Genomic DNA, 20394 nt, shown 5'->3' with positions numbered 1-20394 from the left:
GTGGCTTACAGTTCTTCTAGGATTCTGAGGTGAGATTTTAAGAAACACAAAATGAAAGTCATTTGTCAAATCAATGACTTCAAAATTAGATCAAGACACGGTTGTACTAATCTAGTCCTAACATAATGTGAAATGGTTTATGAGACTCCTTGCTTAATCTATATTTTTCAACTTTTAAGAATAGATAATATTTGCAGATAATTTGCACCAGAGGAAAAAGACCTGTGAAATATTATGGCATGTATTTTTTTTTTGCCTTGCTTTTGTAATTTTTTTTGTGTGAAAAAATGTTTTTCACAGTTTCTGGTAATTTGCACATTTTTCTATATCTCTGTTCATATATGGAATATTTGATGACTTTTCCTGTATAAAAAAATTCAAATTATATAGGGAGATAGAGTCAGACAACTGGAGGCAGACCTCTGTCAAAGCAACCTGCTGTTTTGCTTTTCTTATTATACCTGTGAATGCCAGAAATGGACAAGATGAAGTAGTTGCTCTTTCCAGTCTTGATTCTTATACAGAGACGTGTGACAATACCCAAATTTGGCCAATTAGTTTTGTTCATGAATATGAGTAACTGAAAATTTATCATCTAATCTGGTAGTTGTGGGGTTTGTTTACTCTCTACATTCATACCTGCAAACCTCTTCTTTGAAAAGCTGTTCAGATATTACTCATAGGAGAATATGTTGCTCCTCACAACAAAGACAACTGGCTATATCCAGCCAAATAATCTAAGAAGCAACAGCAGAATACAGACAAGATGGCCCAGCTGACTGACTTTTGAGAGATAGACTCAATGCCTTTTCAGGTCAATAAAAACTCACGGTTTCCTTTTCAAAGGACTTTTAATATCTTTTATTGTTTTTTGGAAAACACAAAAAAAATGCTTTTAGGCACTTTGAAACCCCTCTTCCCACTGAAGTCCACTAGGTTCTTGGGCAGGCCTGTGCTTTAGCCAAATGCTTCCAGTTATTTCCAAACAGACCTTATGTTTCAGGGATTGAGTTATGCTCTCACTGCCTGAACTATTACTATTGCTTTGAGAGAAGGATGCTTTTTTACTCATGAAGAAAAAAACAAGCAAGAAAATAAGGAGTGCTCTACCTTTGTGTATATAAATATAGCTTTAATTCAATTTATCCTCCATGAAAATACTTTTTTTGTTACCTGAAGACATGCTTGGAATAATTTGCAATTATAGCAGAACATATGGTCCTGCAAATACACGCTGCATGAGAGTTTACTGGACTTAGACAGCTCTTATTCTGATTTTGCTGAGACTTAATTTAAATCTAAACCCATGAATAACAATTATTTCCAAACACAATGTCAAATTTTGAATTCTAATAACTTGGCACTCTTCTTGGCTGTAATTGAGAAGATTACCATGAGCAGTAAAATTTAAATATTCCTTCTGATATAACTAGGTGGAAGTACAGCTGTTTTAATGTAAAAAAAATGTGTGATGATTTGTGTCTGATTCTGTGATGTGCTGATGGCTTCCAACCCTTGAAGTTAATGGAAGGCTTTAGACCCTGGCAGAAAATGGTCTGTGCTTTTCAGCACTGAGCCCTGGGTTGCACGTGCATCTTGCATGCCTGTGACCATTCTGTAGGGAGGCAGACTCACAGTTGGTCCCATCAAGAGAAACCAAGTTTCCAAATCAATTTTGAACTCTCAGGTGTGAAATAAACAATTTAAAATGACATAGGTATTTTTTGGTACCTCTTTATTCTTGCTCTGCTGCCAGCTAGGTAGACTTCTATCAATTCAGTGAAGCAATGGAGGTTTGAGATTTGTGTCTGCAGTGAAGAAGACCAATGAACATAAGTGAGGAAAGGATTGAAGATAGACAAGAGTTTATTTTTATTCTAATGATGAGTTTGGAACTAGTCTGCTTCCTTTCTAGTCTGTCTGGTCTAGTCCTGAGTTATGAGTTTATTGAAGTACACTTGAAAATGGAGGTCTGAGACTGAAGTTTATAAACCATGGGGCATCAAGCATAGTGGTGGGGACAAGCAGGCTTAACTTGTTGAGCTGTAACTCTTTCTCTTCTTCCCCGATGGTATTTCTATTTTTTTTTTCCTCTGTACTTCATAAACAGAGGTGCAGTAACAAAAGAGAAGATTTTTGTTTTGTGCCTTTGCTCTTTAATTATTTTTGCCTTCTAGGCAAGGAGAGAGCTGTCTTTATTTTCTGGAAGAAAGTAAAGCTTCTTCATGAACCCAAGAGACAAGATTCAGCTGGGTTACAGAATAAAAACTTCCTTGGTTAAAATAGCTGCCAGAGCAGTGTGGAATAATCTTGTTTTTATTTTCCTGCCATATTTCAGCAGATGTGTAGAGTTTGACAGCATTGTGTTTTTGGGATTTTGTTAGCCTTTTTTTGAAGCCTGAATTTAATGGAAAAAGAACACTTTCACAGTTCTTTCTTGGCTGTTACCTGGAAAAATTCCAACAGAAATCTGGAAGGAAGTGCATAAGAATTCTTGTAATAAGGTACTGTAAAATCTGCCTTTAGTTATACATAATTCTTGCTATTGGCTGTGACCAGGGGATAAACTCACTTTGTTTTAGAGTGCTGACTGAATTGAACAATTATAATTGCCTGATCTCACTTATGAGAACAGTATAAATTTATGCTTTACTTTTACTTTACTTTACTTTACTTTACTACTACTACTACTACTACTACTACTACTACTACTTATTATTATTATTATTATTATTATTATTATTATTATTATTATTATTATTTCTGCTTTCATGGTAATGAGGCTCTACCTTCTGAGTTGCCAGTTCTCCTACTCTCATTGTCCCTCGTAAGACCCTACCTGTTGGTGAAGCAGTAGGAGCTGTGGGGCACAAGGAGCTGGGAAATGGTCTTATTCTGATCCCTTAGCTGTCACCTATATTTTCTTGATGGCACAGAGAAGCCAGAGAATGATTAACTGATATACCACAGGAGTTCCCCTCTCACCTAAGGGGGTTCCCCAGGGCCTATAAATCCCTAAGAGTCAGCACCTTCCTGGAAGTGAAACAGGCAAGTGTGGCTTTGAGCACCACTGGCTGCTGAAAAGTCTCAGGGCAGGAAGACAGGCAGAAGGCAGAAAGCTGCTTTATCCACAGGACCACAGAGCTTTGCCTTAAGGCAGATGTTCAGGCCAGTAAGGCTTTAAAGGCCTTATTGAGATGGTGGCCAGAAATCCAGGGGTGGCAGGAATATTACATAAAGTTGTTCTCTTTTCCCTTCTGACCAAAATAAGATGTGTTGCACTTCAACAAACACACCCTGAAGCCTGGGAGAATGACTGGTGGCTTTACTATACTTTTGTAATTGTTTTGCTCATCTTCAATTGGCAACAAAATAAAAAAGAAATAATTTTTCTAATATAAATATTTATGTGACTGAATTGCAGTGGTTGGTATTTTGGTATAAAAAGTATAATTCAAAATTCTAAACACTCCTGCCTCAATGTTGATTGACACTTGAATTCCATTAGTGAAAACATATTCAATCTCTATCTTTTTAATTTTTTATATTCTCCAACAGGCAGCAGAGAGTGATTGTTGCTATTTAAATATCAGTATTGACAATATTTTCTAACTATCTCTTGGGTCATATTCATGCAGACTTCAAAGTAATCAAAGAGAATTGTGAGAAGATATGAAGCAGTCACTCAACGATTTTTTTATCCTATGTGTGTAACCTCAAAGCTGTCCTGCCTTAAGGAGAAATCACTCCACAGACAATAAATATGATTAAGTACATGCCAGAGCAACTTAACAGCTGCAGAATGAATGCATCCAAAGAAATTTTAAATTCATTCCAAGCTGTAGTAAACGAACAGAAGGGGCTTTTCTGGGGAGGGCAGGAAATGAGATTGTAGATGAATTGGCTTTACAAAAAAAAAAAAATCATACAGCTCTCTCTTAACATTAAGCCTAAATTCATATGTGGTTAAGAACTGTAAAATATGGCAGCCAACTGGTGGACTTTAATCATTTTCCAGGGAAAGGGCAATGCAGCAGGACACAAATAATGCAGGAGGTTTCTGTGGTGCATTGTGGAAAACTTATGAACATACATGGAGAATCTGATAAAGGAAGATCCTCTGATGGACCTTGCACTTTCAGAAGAACTAGCTGGGAATGCAAAGCTTGGCAGTCAGGATCCTGGCACAAACATGCCTTACTCTTGGTGGAATAGGACCTGGTACAGTAATATTTTTTTAAAAAGTGGACATGCACAAGGGTGTGCAACATTAAAAAATACTTAGGAAGTTTGGACTAGAGAACTGGACAGTGAGGAGATTGCAAACTGGATGGATAGATGAATAGTGAAGCTCAAAGCTGTGTGATCGAGCAGCACAAAGCTGAATTGGAGGCCAGTCCCTGGCAGTGCTCCCCAGGTGTCAATGCTGGAACTGTTTAACATCTTCATGAATGATGTGGACAGTGGGGCAAAATGTACTCAGTAAGTTCACAAGTGATGCAAAAGATGGATGGGTGGCTTATACACCAGGTAGTTTTGCTACCACTGAGGGAGATCTCATCAGACTGGAGAACAGGACTAAGAGCAACTTGATGCAGCTCAACATAGTTTTGCATTTGGGGAGCATAATCCCTATACAGCATACACTGTTGTAATGGAAAAATATCTCTGCAGAAAAAATTACAGGGGTCTGACCTGCTGGTCATCAAGGTGAACTCAAGCAGCAGTGCGCCCTTGGAGCAAAGGTGTCCAACTGCATCAGAGGCTGCATTAATGCATGGTGCTGCTAACAGGTTAAGGGAGGTGGTCCTTCACCTCTACTCAGCACTCGGTGTTGGGTCCAGTTCTGGGCTCCTCAGTAGAAGACAAATAAGCACTTTAGGGAATTGAGTCCAGTGAAAAATCATAACACATCTGACTTAGGAAGAAAGTCTAAGAGATGTTGGTCTAAAACTTGTGTGTCTTTGCTCTTCTATCCCTCAGGAAGATGCAGCCTGCTGCATGCTGCGCCACAGTGCTTGTTACCCCTCCAGAGAGTGTCAGAGAGTCCTGAATAGCACACAAGTGAAAGCTCAATCCTTGACCTTGTTTGTCCACTGTCATTTGATCTGCTACCTTCCTTATTGCTTACCTTGCCCTAAGGCTCCCTGCAGACTTTACAGAAGTCTGGCTTTGGCATTCAGGAGAGTCAAAACTTTTTTTATGCCTCTTTGTACTTGTGACCAAAAAAGGAGCTAGAAGTAAACAACTAAACCATCTGAGAACCGGTATGGCCCTGGGGAGATCAGGTCATGTCTTCAGACTGGAAAAACTGTGCTCTGTCAATATTTCTCTCAAAACTGTTGAAAATATCATGGTTTAAGAGGCAGAAATTGCCTTATCATCTTTGTAATTGTTTTTGTTAGAATTTGTGTGTAGATTTGACATTAGTAACAAGATTAAGTGGAGCTTAATATACTACAGCAGAGATCACATTTTTGCCTCCCACAAGTATCATCCATAGCACCATTGGAAGAGAAGGAAAGTCCTTTCTCCTGTTCTCTGTCAGGTCTCAGCCTCTACATGCATAGAGAATTGCAATGTACAGTTAAAGTTCAAAGCAGATTTAATACTTCAATGAAATGGTTAGTTTTCCTTTCATGGAAGCTTAATATAAGAATAACAGACACTGTTCTGTTTTCCCACTGTCAAAGGAGATCAAGAGTTTGTATTCACAATCTTAACCAGGATTTAAATGCCTGGGCCTGTTTCATGAGACCATTAAGAATATAAGAATAGTCACCATTTGATACTTAACAGGTCAAGAGTAAGATAGGTGTATTTCTCTCATACTAACTTGCTGAAAGCTCTTAAGATGGATGATGTTCCTATGTATCTCTATATATCACACTCTTCCACTTATTTGTGTAGTGTCACTATCAGGCTGTAGAATCCTTTATTATCACTGACAGATTTGACAAGGAGTTTAAGATTTGTGCCTATTTTTTCCATCAGAATTAGAATAGTAGCACCAGGCAAAGGGATGCAGGGTTTAAGGCAGAAAGAGCAACATAAGGGACAGATCACAGTGCCTGTGGCAATGTAGACATGTAGAGGTGCTGAATGAAAAACAGCTTTTTTCTCTTATCATAGATCACAATAATTTTCAGTGAAGTTTATTAATAATTTATTTAATACTACCATTTCCTGGTTTGGGAGACTGTACCTTTTTTTTAAATGTATTTTTGTTTTGTTATTAAATTACTGTCGTAAATGAGAATTCTCCAGGCTGCAAATGACTGAGGCAGGTGTAGGTTCCCAGGCAGGTGAGTACAAATTGATGTGTCACACACTTCTCTGTTGTTGTGTCAGAACTGGATATATTCCTGGCCAGGAAATATCTAATTTGAAATGCAATAACTCAAATCTACACCAAGGTTGTGGGTAGGGGGAAAGTAGGGAAACATACTGAGCAGAATATGTAGGGATTTCTCTCTTTTTAGCATGTTAGTTCAGAACAAGAGTATCCTGTCAGTGATGACTTTGGATGAGGATGCTGCTTGAAAGATCATTCCTTTTGTTTTTTTAAGAGTTTGAAAGTAGTTGCAAAAGTTATTCACTGGAGTGTTATAGTTTAAGGGCTTGAGGCGCTTGAAGCTGTGATCCTTAATTTCTGGTAAGTAAGAGTTACCAAACATGTTCATCAAGAACCTTCAAAGTGAGGATTATATCACTAGAAGGCTGAGGCAGAGGCAAGAGGTTATTTACTGTGTGTGGATTACATAGGAAGCATTGCAATGGGTCATGGTCTAAACATCACATAATACATTTGACCTCACTGCTACGCTGTTAGTCAAATTCTTTATTTCTCAATATTTATATAACTTCAAGGGTAATGTGTTTGAGTTTTTATTAAACCTTTGACTTTCTATTGATCTGAGAATAAAATTGCACTGCATTTATTTGAATATCATATCTGTATAAAAACTTTAACATAAAAGGAAAATAAAAAATCTTGGTCAGGGAACAGCTCTGGGTTTTCAAAACAACAATAGAGCAGAAACAGCAAAAAATAATTTTTAAGCTGGATCAGTTCCCTCATGGTTCTCAGCGTAGTGCCACAAGTAGTGGTTGTTGGCATTGAAAAAAAAGTGATGATATAAAAGAAAGGAGATGAAGGAAAAGGCTTTAAAATCTGCTTCAAATCATGGCTGAATGAACAGAGGTCTTCTTGCCCCTACATAGCATATTAGAGTGAAGGGTGTGTTTTTAAGCAGAGGTGGATATCATTTCTAAAGTATGTTGTGTTGCACACTCTTTGTTGCATTTGATTGCTGCCCCACAAAAGGTGTCTAAGAATACCTGTCTCAGGAAAATTCCTTGGGATTCTCAGTGAGATGAATGTTGATAGCCTGAGTCTCTGTTAGAATTACAATGAAGATACCTTCTTAAGACTTTCCAAACTATCTAGCAAAGATGAAAGGATTTATTGCATCATTACCTTGGCTAGAGATATTCCCTGCTAAAAGCATATATTGCACATTGAGCAATTTTTCTTTCAGTTCTATGAAAGCACTTTTGAAACTGTACCAGGGGTGAGGATCTGGGCCCCAAACTGAAATTTCTCTGCTGTTATAATTTGCCATACATTACACTGTCATCTATTGGCCAAATGTATTCATGATACTTGAGAGATTTATTTAAACCATTTCTCCCAAGCCTGTCCTTTCCTATTCCATTGCATTAAAAAAAGCAGCAACAGCTTGGCAGCTAGTTGGCTGCCGCTGCCAGTTGTTTCTGGAGAGTGAATCACTCATGGTGACATTGGGGAGATTCCTAGCTATCATCTCTGAGATTTACTCATGTCATTAACAGAGGTGATACATGGCCACTTGGGAGAAGCAGTTTGAAAAGGTGTGTGCACAGGAGGGTAAATGGAGAGATTAGAGGAGGATTAGAATTAATTTCAAAGCTGATCTACATTTATTCTACATGATTTTGTACTTGATGAACTGGTCCTTTGTGGGGATCTGATCTGAGCTCTGTGCTGCTTGAAATCCTCCTACTTTTGATTTCTGTGTTTTATATCTTTAAACATCTAAAACTGTACCTGCTTGCAGTAATGATTACCATATCTTTTCTTCTTAGCAACCTGTCAAAGGTTTATTAACTGTGGGGCTTGGTTATAAAGTCCACCTAAAAATAAAGTCATCCATTTAAATACCAGTCCATTAGGTGAAAAGTATTGTACAGAGAGAGTTTCAGCAAATCCATATATCCACCATGACTTTTTTTGAAGGCAGTCTGTATCCTGAAGATACAGTGAAAATATGGCTCTCATAGCTATACAACTGACTTCACATGAACATATGGATCATATCCATGAGTTTGCTTGAACAAGAAAAAAAACCCTTATTTCTTTCTTTCTTTTCCTTAGAATTTAAAATAATTTGGTGATTTTCAATATGACATTCATTATAGTATCTATAATGAATATTAATACAAATAGCAACAAGGGTTATATGCTCGCTGTAAAATGTATATATTTTTATAGTGTAAGTTAAGGCATTTAAATGGTCTTCCAAAGGCTAGATGGCCCTATTATTTAGTTCCTGATTTGTTACAAATACTAAGTGCATTGAAAAAAAGTCCATCAGCCATAAGAGTGACTTTGAAATGAAAAAGAAAATAAAGTCTCAAAGCCCAGGGTTTTTTAATAAACAGATTTTTCCTTTTTAGAAATAGACTTTTCAGCTACTGCATTTTCTCCTATTTTGAAAACACTCCATGCTTGAAAGCCTCATATCTTATTCCCCAAAATACTTGCAACAATTCCAATGTTTATTGATCACAGCAGGGTTCCATAATTGGACTCACTTACTTGGGTTGCAGAAAAGGACCAATAACAGCATATGCAAATTGAGAAAAAACCTCCTGCAGAAGAAGATTGTGCCAAACTCCTGACCTCCCAAAGTTAGGATCTGCTTATGCTCTGTAGCTCACACAGAGAAAACACAGAATTGCATGGAGAGAAAAGAAATAGCATTGCTTGGTACTATAAAGCAAAAAACAGTCATATTAAAATAACGCTATTTAATACTTTTTGTCTCCAGGGCAGAGAAATAGTTTTCTGAATAAGGTGATCGTCAGCCACTGGAAGAGTAACCTTGCACTGAGATTAGATTAAATTTTCTCCTAAATCTCTTTGTTGGTGACCATGTATATCTACATAAAGACTGCTTTCTGTATGCTTTCTGTATGCTAGGTAAAATGAACAGCGATAATTATGATCAGATATTAGGTCTCTAGCATATGAAAAATTTCACATCAGTATATTTATCTTAATTATCATACAAATTCAAGAATCTTTTTCGGGTATTAGAGAATGGGCTGCATATTTTGTGTAATAATCAGTGGCATTTTAATGGATTTTCTTAGATTTGGATGTGTTTTTGTCTACTATGGGAAATTGTATGCTGATTCTTTTCTTTATCTTTACAGGTTTCCTAAATTGAACATTCACTGACATGTCCAGTTTGGACTTGACTGTACATTACTGAGAGAACTGTATTCCATTTCTGTCTCCTCCCAAGGCTTGATGGGAGTGCCCTGCCACAGAAAGACTTCAGATGTATCCTGGTAATGTTTTCCTCCTGTCCAGACATGAAAGACTTCAGGAATGCAGGATATCGACAGAGGAAGGCAGCAGAAGTCATGACCAGCACAAGAGTAAGTTGTCTTTGCTTTCAGGGTTGCAAAATAAAAGAGGAAATTATTTGATAGACAGCTCTGCCTTCCTTTTCCTTTCTCTCCCTTTGTCTTCTCCAGGAAATCTGAGAACTGATGTTCCTGCCAATTTGAAAATCAGATTCCAAGTAAGCCCTGTTCAGCTTGCCTCATGCTCTAAAATACTGGAGTGGTGATACATGAGTGTCCTGCCCAGTCTTCTCTTTGTCATTTATGTCACAAAATTAATGTGATAAGGAACAATATTTTTTTTTGTTTGGAGACTCACTCTTAAGGCAGAGAAGTTAGAACACACTCTCTGCCAGTCTATTTAAAGCTTTATAAGAAAACCACAGTCCACATTGACCTTTTTTTCCTGCTCAGCTTGCACATTTTCCTTACCTCAGCAAAGCTAAGAAATACCAATCTCACAAAATCCAAAGTGCTTCATGATTTACCATGATAATTTATTGATTCTATCCAAACATTCATTAGAAATCATTTGGGAAGATAGGCCAACTGGCCCTGTCCCCTGCCTCATGTTTTTCCAGTCTTCCCTGGTTTCCAGGAGGTTCTCCCCTCCCTCACCTAGCCAGGGAAATGGTGGTGCTTTCTGGCCAGATGAGCTGATGTGAAGGGAGGAGGCACAAGCCTGGCCCCTGCCTGAGCCCCTGTGCCCTGCTGACCCCCAGAATGTGTCCAGAGAGCAGCTCATCTATGGTCTGGATCAGCTGTCCCCTGGGATGCTTAGATTTTTGCTCTTTTTTTTCAGTGATCTGGATTTAAAAAAAATGAAAAATGTTGGCTCACTATGCTGGTTGCCTTCTTGCTGGCCCTGAAACACAATGCAGTGAAATTCTGTAATCTTTTTGTCCGTTTTTTTCTTTTTAAATTCTGATGCAAGATGATATTGATCTTTAAGATTGTGTGTTCCTTGAATAATTTTAGTTTTATTTTCAAATCAGCTGGGAATAGATCGAGAAAATTGTACTTAAATTCTTTCTAGGTAAGGAGGAATGCATATTAAGCTATGTCCCTACTGCTTCAAGAAGATCAAAAGAAGTAATGAGTTGTCTTAGCAAGAATAATTAGTTGTGGGAAAGTTTGTTGTGAAAGTTGGAGATGATCTTTCTCTTTGATGTGCATCTCCTTCCCCTTGAAACTGAGAAAAGATTTAGCAAATAACCTTTTTTTGATTTTCCTTCACAAAGTTCAGAAAAGACTGTATTGAATTGAAAGAATTGCAATGTGTACTTTATTCCTCTATTTACTTTCATTAGGTGACAGTTTCTCAACTTACTCCTTTCTTCCTGAAGGATTTAGAGGGTAAGCCCTATGAGGAGTGGCTGAGGGAGCCGGGGGTGTTCAGCCTGGAGAAGAGCCCTTAGTGCTCCCTGCAACTCCCTGAAAGGAGTGTGTAGCCAGGTGAGGGTTGTCCTCTTCTTCTGAGCACCCAGTGACAGGAGAAAAAGACATAACCTCAAGCTCTGGCAGGAGAGATGCAGACTGGACATTAGGATGGATTTTTTGATGGAAGAGGTTGCCAGGCATTAGAATGGGCTGCCCAGGAAGGTTGTGGAGCCATTAAGTAGGAGAAGGGTTTAACCCAAAATTAGGGCAGCAATTTTTCATCATTTTGATATTTAACTTCCACCATGAGATTCTCTCCTGAATTCAAGGCCCCATCCAAAGAGAATGGCCAAACTCAGCAGGGATCAGGGGGAATCAGGAAGGCAATTATAAATTCCCACAAGCTGGGTGGGTGATCCTTGTCCTTCCACACAGCTGTAGGACCCAAGGAGTGCCACCATCTTTGGCTTCTCTGCAGTCAAGGGACTGGTAAAGGCAATCACTGTTTCCAAAGGGCAAGCCTGTGGGATGTACTTTTGTGGGATTTTTATTCATCCCAGTCTCCATGGACATTTTTCTTTACTCCCACTGAAAGGGCTCAGTAGGCATTTTCCTAATGTTCAACTTTTATATTCTTCCTTATGTTTACTTCCTACAAATGCCCACTGTGATTAGAAAATTTAACCCAACCGTGTAACAATCTGCACAATCACTGCTTTTATGACAAATCCTGAAAAAAGGTAATTCCCAGAAGAAAGAAGAAAGAAATCGTATACTGCCTTCTCCTCTATGTTCAGTTTGCCTCATTAACATTGACACAGCTCTTGGGATAATTAATATGTTGTCACTTTTGCACATCATTAATTTAGTAATTTGCAGTAGGAGATGTATTCTATAATGGCTTAAAGTATAATTCATTAATTGAGGTCAATCCCTCCCTATAAGCATGGAGATGGCTCCATCACCATCTTAGCTAGCTGCCTAAATAGCAATATGTTGCTCATTTCTAAGCTTGTCATAAAACATGAGTTATAGCAGGTAAGAAATGCCTTCTATTTATCTTACAGTCCATTGCAGAATGTCTTCCAGCAGAGAAGAGAAAGGCCCCTCATCCTCACATGCTCATGTGAAATTCAAAGCCTAGACTGTGCCATGCGTGGTGTAATGCATCTGGAAAACCAGGCCCTTCAAAGAGGTCACCTAAAGTTATATGCTGAGTGAGGAGCTTGTTTAATGCTATGAACTACCAGGGTCCCCATGCAAACTGATGTGATAAATCTGATCCCTGCTCTGAAAGTGTTTTTTATCCCCTTATTATGTGTGTGGGGATACCTAGGAGCCCAGTGATGTTGTGAAAACTGTACATGCTAATCAGCAAATTTCTTGAATCTTTAGTTGGAAATAAGCTAGCCACGGTAATGGCTGGAGTACCCTCAGCAGAGGGATAGCAGTGGTTCAGGTACTTGAGCCCTGAGACACTGAAACTTCTTTGTTAGAAGTACCCCAAAATTTGGGCAATAAAGCAAGAGATGAAGCAGCAGGGTACTTTCATGCTGTCTAGTTTAAGGTAGAACATAGTCCATCCAAAACTGCCAAATAATGAAACTACTTGGAAATGAATAAAATGGAGTCTGATTCTGTGGCCAAGCGAGCAGCTTAGTGTCTGGAAACCTTGTGTTTTGGCCTCTGTCCTGAAGGGGAAAATCTATAAACTGCCTGAAACTCCAGAGTTAAAAAGAAAATTTAAATATGAATGAAAGAGAGGGAAAACCCCAGCATGACACACTGATTCTTATAATCCACTCTACACGCAGGGAAATATTTAAAGAGTTCACTCTTGCTGTTATAGAGCTCCTTGTTTTGCAAGGGTGAAATGATTATGCTTCTGCAAAAAAAAGCACAGATGACTCAACCCTTTCCTTGGAAGGATTTCATGTCTACGATATGTCTTTTCAGACACCATTGTCAGTAACCCTGTATAATTTGATGGTACTCTTGATGGGGAGTAGTGTTTTGTCTGTAATGAAGTGTATTATTCATTAGTATTTTATTCCTGATTGTTTGGTTCTGGGAACCAAGTTCCCACTGTGTATAATTTTCCTTTATTGCTGTTATTATCATGAGATAATCCAGTGTGATTCATGGATTAAATTTGACTTTATTGTTGTAGGTATTAGAGTGATAATTAACTGCAAAAGACATGAAGATCAAACTAATTTAAACTTTAATTAGTTGAACTAGTGTTACCAGTTCTACTTGGCTGTTTTCACAGCTCTAGTGACTATAACTGCAAAGAAAAAACTAGCAATTAAAAATATTACAGAAGTATTGCAGTGATCAATAAATATTCCTCTTAAATTTTATCTGTAAAATCTCCATGCCTTAGTGAAGCATGAGTTAGATTAATGATTAAATATTGAGTCTCCTGAGCATTAGGCTCCACATCATTAATCTCTTCAATTATTTACAAGAGCTTCTTATGAGCACAGGCTGAGTCCTGCAAGCTCGCTGTGATTGCACTTGCAGGACTCCTTTGCATGCCAGGGCCTTATCTGACTGATGTGCAGAACAAAGGGGACAAGGGAGCAGAGAAAGGAGGGGACTTCAGGCTGATTTACAAAGATGTGGAACTGAGTCATTGCCACCCACATTACATGTGCTTTGGAAAGTATGGGAGGTAGGTGGCTGATGCACAATTGTTGATGCACAATTTCGTGACTACAAACTTCAGTCATCCAGACCAAACTGCCTGAATCCAAGCTAAGAACCTTGTTTCTGCATATTGGCCACTATCATATTAACAAGAAATTATTATTTTTATTTTGGTTTTGTTTTCACAAATTCCAATTAAACGCTATAACAAAACATAAGTGATTTGGAAATGCCTCAATATTTTCAGTGCAATTTTAAAGCCACTATCTATCTATTCATTTTATAACACTAGTTTTCTGCCTGAGGTTCCTCTTTCCTGTATGTAATTGAAATGGGTTCTGGAACTGATAATTCCAAGCATGTATCACAAGAAAGATTTATGATTTTTTTTTTTTGCCTGACAACTACAGAGAGTTACTTTTCCTCTTTCGTTGCTTCCAGTTGCTAAGGCTGAAGCTCACAGCAGAAGTTCTGTCTGTGTTTCTAATGCTTAGACATTTGTTTCTTACACAGTTTATGTCAGCCCTCAGGATTTGTTAGTTCTTTCTGTACACAGTGATGCTCTTCTGAACTTTTAATACTGGTGCACTGCAATTTTGCAGCATCATTTTAAGCACTCTGGTTCTTATAAGAAAAAATGGTTGTATGCCCTTCTTTTCACCTGTCTGGGAAGGAACAGAGAAGGTGAAGGGGATTTAGTTCACTGTTGAGTTTACTACATGTTTAACTCTGTAATTTCTGATCCCTCTCTGCCTCTTTTGACAATTTTTCATTTGTCATAAAGCAGAATTTTACACTTTGTTGGCAGGAGTGATTTGTTTATCCAGAAGGTTTCACTAGTGCCATGGGATTGCATTCACAGTTTCAGCTGAGAATGATAAACATTCACACTAGCAAGAGGGATAGTACATGTGAGAACTTGCATGTTCTCTCCTTGCAAATTATGCTGCAAGAAAGAGCAGCTGACCTCTGTCACAGGCCAAATGCAGCTTGTGCAAACAGTTCAGTGGTCTGATGGCTGGTTCCTTTCTACCCTCTTTCCTCCATGGCCCATGGCAGCACGACCCAATGCACCAGACCCACTCTGATCACACTGCAGATGAACCATTTAGAGATGAACTTCCAGCTCATTAGACAACTGCACACATCATGAATGGCTGTCAGGAGTGCCTGTTGGCTGTGGGACAAGCAGACATCTGGTCACAAATTGAACATTTACAGTCCTGTGTGCTTTTTGAATGCTCCTATGTGAGGATGTGAGGCATAACCTGGACGTAAGTCTCAGCACCTCTATGCTGCTACCTAAGAACTTTGAAGAAAGATGACTAAAAGGGAAAAATAGAGATCTCATCAGTCTTACTCTTTCAAGTTTGTTAAATTAAAAGGGGAAATATCCATCCCATGTGGGATTATAACAGTCTGGCTTTTCTGTTCTGTGGATTGCTATTAGGACAAGTAAGATTTACAGCAAATCTTTTCTAATAATGTTTCTTTAACAGCAGGATTTGTAATGGAAGAACAGCAGTGGCAGCAGGCTAACAAACAAGGCAAATATTGATTGCAAATGTCAAAAGGCAGAAGAATAGAGCAGGGGTAGGTGTCAAGTTCTGCTGGGGATGCTATGACGAGTCTGAAGCCCTTGTGGTCAGATCAATGCTATAAATGAAAATAGAATGCTATGGGCAGTACTCTTCATCCTATCACAACAGGCCCTGCTGAAAATCCGGTGCCCATTTTCCATAGCTCCTTTTAAGTACTGAAAACCATCAGTAAGGATTTCCTGGAGCCTCTTCTCCTCCTGGCTGAAAAACCCTAACTCTTTCAGACTTCAATCACCCGAGAGGTGTTCTGTCCAGCTGTTACTTTTTGTGCCTCTCCTCTGGGCCTGCTCCAACAGGTCCATGCCTTCCTTCTGCTCTGGACCCCAAAGCTGGACACAGTTCTCCAGGTAGGGAGTATCTATGTAAACAACAAAGACTGTAACTTACAGGCATGACCATGATATGCAGGTTAGGGCTTTCAAACACAGTGAAAAAACAGCTTTCTCTAGCAGAGACTGAGACTTTTTAAGTTTGGTCCACTCTGGGTACTTGGGAAGCCATTACTCAGGACTCAGAGGGATGCCAGATTCACAGCAGTTGTACAACATAGACAGACAATGCAGACAACACAGGTTGCATTTGTGGTTTATTGTCCCTGCAATCCTGGAGCTCCAGATTTAGATTCTATGAGAGTGAAATATTGCACAGCAAAGGAAAACAATGTTTTTAACAAAAAACAACAACAACAACAAACAAAACAAAACAAAACAACAACAACAACAACAACAACAACAACAAAAAAAAAAAAAAAAACAAAAAACCAAAAACCCTGAAATCATCATTAGGACATGTACAGGTCCTAATCAACAGAGAGATAGTCTCATCTCTGCTGACACAAACTGAACAATTTTTACTGGTGCAAATGAAATCAGAATCTAGTAGAGCATTTCTGTGGGAGATCTTCAGAGTTCATTACTTTGGATATCAATTATTTTTCCCTTTTATTGCCAAGCCCTCTTCATGTAAGTAATTTACCTGCCTATACTGATTGCAAAGGAATTGTCTGTGCCCCCCTTATGGGCTGTTAATATTTGTATAGGTGCCTACATGGCCAGCAATTTTCTTCCAAAATGTACTGCCAGGGAGACAGCCCAGTCATTTTTTAGCAATATAGGTTAATTACCAAACATAACAGGTCAAAAGATGTTTCATCCTCTTTGATTACTTAATATCCTTGTTCTTTAACTTTCATTCTCTCTTGTAATTTCATCTTTGGGTAGGGAAGTGGAGGAACTCATGCACAGAAGCACAGATGGCACCTATCAAGATTGGTGCAATCTGCAAAATCTCCAGTTAAAAGCTAGTTTTTGGTATTCCTTGCAGCCACTATTAGAGAGATGCCTGCTGGTACACCACTTAGTTTTCTCTTGGGAAAGGTGCATCTGCATTCCCTCCCACAGGATTTAATAATGAAGACTTGAGGCTCTGGCAACTTCACATATATGGGAACTGCTAGAAAAAGCACTCAGTCTGTAGTGGTATTGAGGTAGTTTATTTACTGTAAAATGGCAAAAGTGCTGCCACAAATCAAAACTGCTGGAAGACCCAACAGTAATCATGTAATTTTCTTCTCTGCATCTTTCTGTGGGCCTGCTCCTGGGGCCCTTGATTCATGAACGTTTTATTGTGTGTACTATAGATTAGTTGCCAACAATTCTCAAACAAAACAACTGTAAACAGAGACTAGTTTTGTGCTGGCATTCTTCAGAACATTTTCAGAATATTTTGATAGCAGCTATTAGTGTTCTGTAGGAGGGGTGCAAAAAATTGACTCTTCATAGATCTATGAAAAGATTCCCCACTGGATTGCCACTCATTTGTAACAGGAATTATATAGATGTTTAATGTTGTTCAGTACTATTCTGGGGAATAGGTTGGCTCCTTGGACAACAACCTCAGGTGTTGTTGGACAAGCTGCTTATCTGGCCTTGGTTCAGTGAAGCAGTATCAGTTTAGAGTTGCTGTATCTCCTAACTGCTTAAGGCCTTTAAAAATTAAATTTTTTGTAGGATTAAATTATTACTAAGAAATAGCCACCAGGTTGAAAGACGGCTAATCATGTACTACTATCCTGCTGACACCACTATAGTTCAGAAAGATTTCTTATCAGTGAAGTAGGAAAGGGTTGAAATTTGACAATTATTTTTTGTCATAAGGCAAGATAACAGTGGTGATGTAAGAAGAAACTGAAGCTGATTTGATGTTAGGGAATTCACAATCATTTTTCACGATCATTTAGCAGCAGACCTCAGAAAATTTTCCGTCGTTCTCCATAAGCATTTTAAGCATTGAACCAAAAATGCATTTCAGATATAATTCTACGTTTCTCCCCATTTGTGGTATTTTGTCTCACATCAAAGAATGGTTTCACAGTCTGAAAGTTAGATTTCTTTTAATTAAACTAAATTAGAAGTGTCCCAATAATGAGTTTCAGCCAGTAGGGACGGATTAAAACTAATCACAAGTAATTCCCTTGCCTCAGAAATGTGTGAAGAATAGACAACAGGATCTTAGAGATTTGACACTGACTTCTTTCTGCCTTTAGATCTTCTCTTATCGGGCTGTAAGACTGGTTGGTGTTAACATGATTTGCCATCTTAAAGCTTACTAAGCTTCATTTGGTTTCTCCTTTCTTTAAAATCCACCAACATCTAAAAACTTTCAGACAAGATACACATGATTTTTTCCAGTCTTCTGCTTTCCAGACAGATGCCAGCTCTATCCATTTTTCTCACTGGAAGCAAGGACCTATGAAAATACCAGACATAAAAACACACAGGGGGGTGATTTTAGTGTTAAATCAACTCATTCCACCTGTCTGTCTCCCTGTCACTGAAAAATGTCTAATTGAACACGGGCATTAGTTGAGCAGCAACGACCTCCAAACCTCTTCAGCACTGGCTGTTCATGGTGAGGTGTACAAGATCCAGGCACCATCACCCCCCATTAGTGACATTCACCACAGCTGCTACATAACAGTGCGTACTCCTCTGTGGAGCTCTTGCTTCAGAATTAGTATTTCCTAGTTTTCACAGCTGATCACCTCCTTGGAACATTAAAATCTGGTGGGAATCTTATACCCTTTCTATGACTTACAGAAATCCCTTAGAACTGGGAACGAAATATCAGGGGTGGATTTTGGTATGAAAATGCTGAGCTTGTATGACACCCAGCTGTCATGTGAGTGCTTAATAAAGGTGTTAAAAGAATAGCTGCCAAAAAAGCAGCCAACTAGTTAACAGTGGAATAATAAGCATAAAAGGTTTCCTCCAAAAACAGCTAAATGCTGCTTTGAATAACTGTTCACAAAAAGAATCTTTAGTAATTTTGTTGAGTTTTGTTCCTCCTCTCAGTTAAGTGGTCTCCATATTTGTGAATGAGTGATGCAGGATTGCCATCAATGGTATCAACAAAAGTATTTTAACATGAATTTATAAAAGTGAGACTTGACAAATTTCCATGGCAAGGTTCTGCAATTTACTCCATGGGTGAAATATGCAAAGGAAAATTCAGTAATAACTAATTCAGAGTGAATTACAGAGAGACTGAAGATGCAAAAGGCCCACCCTCCTGTTGAGTCATGAGGCCAAGGGTAGACCCCCTTACTTTATAAACCCCCGATAGACGTTAGGTCAAGCAATCTTAGTCTCAGATTTGGAAAATGGTTTATATCTGATACAAGAAATGTGTGAATTTCATTAGCTTTAGCATGTTATCAGCAACCTACCAAGGATCTGTTGTGAATAATGGGTCTCTGCCTTGGGGAGGGAAGTATCTCAGCCTCAGAAAGGAATCTCAAAACTGGAGAAATGTTCCAGCAGTGAGGAAGACCATTGCCATGTATCCACACTACTGTGCAGAGAGGGGTCAAAGAAGGGGGTCATTTATTGACAGCTTGGTAGGGATAAAGTGCTTGGCTAATAAATTGCATGGGAAGAGTATGCATTAGACTCTTTTTACTGAAAATATTCTTTGTGAGTCATAGAAAAAAAATCTGCTATTCATGTGCTGGTCACATAATGTTCCAAGCTCATACACACTGATGCTCACTGAGTCAATTTGTGGGATTTCTGGAGGAGTTCTTGGCCTGACTATGTCTCAGGCCTTTCCCTCCTTTGGAGTCTGTACCAAGTTATGGCTATTTGCATTAAGGGGAACAAGCACATCCACTACACTAGGTTGTTTAAATCTTATTTGTTCTGTTAACATATTCGCTCAGAATCTGTCCTACTGTTTTTAATGATAAATGTAATAGAGCCAAATATTTCCCCCCCTACTTTTAAGCTCCTCCAAGCACAATGGATTTGAATATTCAAATCAACCCAGAAGTTCTCAATAGTTCCTCCTTTTTTCTTGACAGGCTGAATGAGAAGAAAAAACAATGTACAGAAGCTTGCCTGGCAGGTAATGCTGAAGCTGATCTAAAAGTTCTACTAATAAGGCTCAAGAGAGGGAGAGGCAGGGAACCAGGAGGTCTGGTTAAAGCAGGCATGTGATACACAGACACATTTTCTTCTGCGCACACTTTCTTTCTCATCAAGATTTTTAAGGCATGCACATTGGTAATGAAGACTGTGTATGCGGGGGAAGATTCTCAGCTGCTCAGCCCACACCGTGAAGCTCAGCATTCATCAACTCCTTATATAATGTTTAAAACTAGATTTTTAAGGAAGTTGGCAGTGGCACCGAGTGAAGGTGTCACTTTCCTAATAAAGAAATACAAACTTGCATTTGGTGAGCTGGGGTTCATTTCATCACGTTTTTAGGGTAGGCAAAGGGGAAGAAAACTAGCTGTAATATTTCAAATTTTAAGTTAATAAGGTTTCAAATGTCTGATTTGAAATGAAGATTTTACCTTTGAAAATTAATTTAATTATTTTACCTGTCAAAACAAACCCAAAAAGCTTGGGCTTTTTACAGGTAGCTGAAAAAGGTTAAAATTCTCATTGATTGAAAACATATCTAAATATATTCACAATGTTCTTTTATATCCAACACTGTGCTCTTTGGAAAGCCTCATAAGAGCAAGGCAAGTTGTCCTTGACTGCCTATTTCAGAATATTCTTATGTCTTTCATAGAGTGTAG

General features: G+C 38.5%; 1 long non-coding RNA gene across 2 annotated transcripts in view; it reads left to right on the top strand.

Annotated features, from left to right (window-relative positions):
* Positions 1-20036, top strand: part of LOC110468855 (uncharacterized) — a 42424-nt gene extending 22388 nt beyond the window's left edge. Inside the window, exons 4-5 of one of the 2 annotated variants that reach the window (XR_013339600.2) lie at positions 9481-9708; positions 19669-20036. This is a non-coding gene — a long non-coding RNA (uncharacterized LOC110468855). Of the gene's footprint in view, positions 1-9480; positions 9709-9807; positions 13582-19668 lie in introns of those variants that run through there. The other variant, XR_014953821.1, reaches the window with a different exon arrangement.
* The last annotated feature ends 358 nt before the right edge of the window (positions 20037-20394 follow it).

The sequence above is a fragment of the Lonchura striata genome, chromosome 3 (assembly GCF_050655825.1).
Source record: "Lonchura striata isolate lonStrDom1 chromosome 3, ASM5065582v1, whole genome shotgun sequence".
Classification (NCBI taxonomy): domain Eukaryota; kingdom Metazoa; phylum Chordata; class Aves; order Passeriformes; family Estrildidae; genus Lonchura; species Lonchura striata.
The sequence above is the reverse complement of the archived record's forward strand: the minus strand, read 5'-3'. Positions and strand labels throughout refer to the sequence as shown.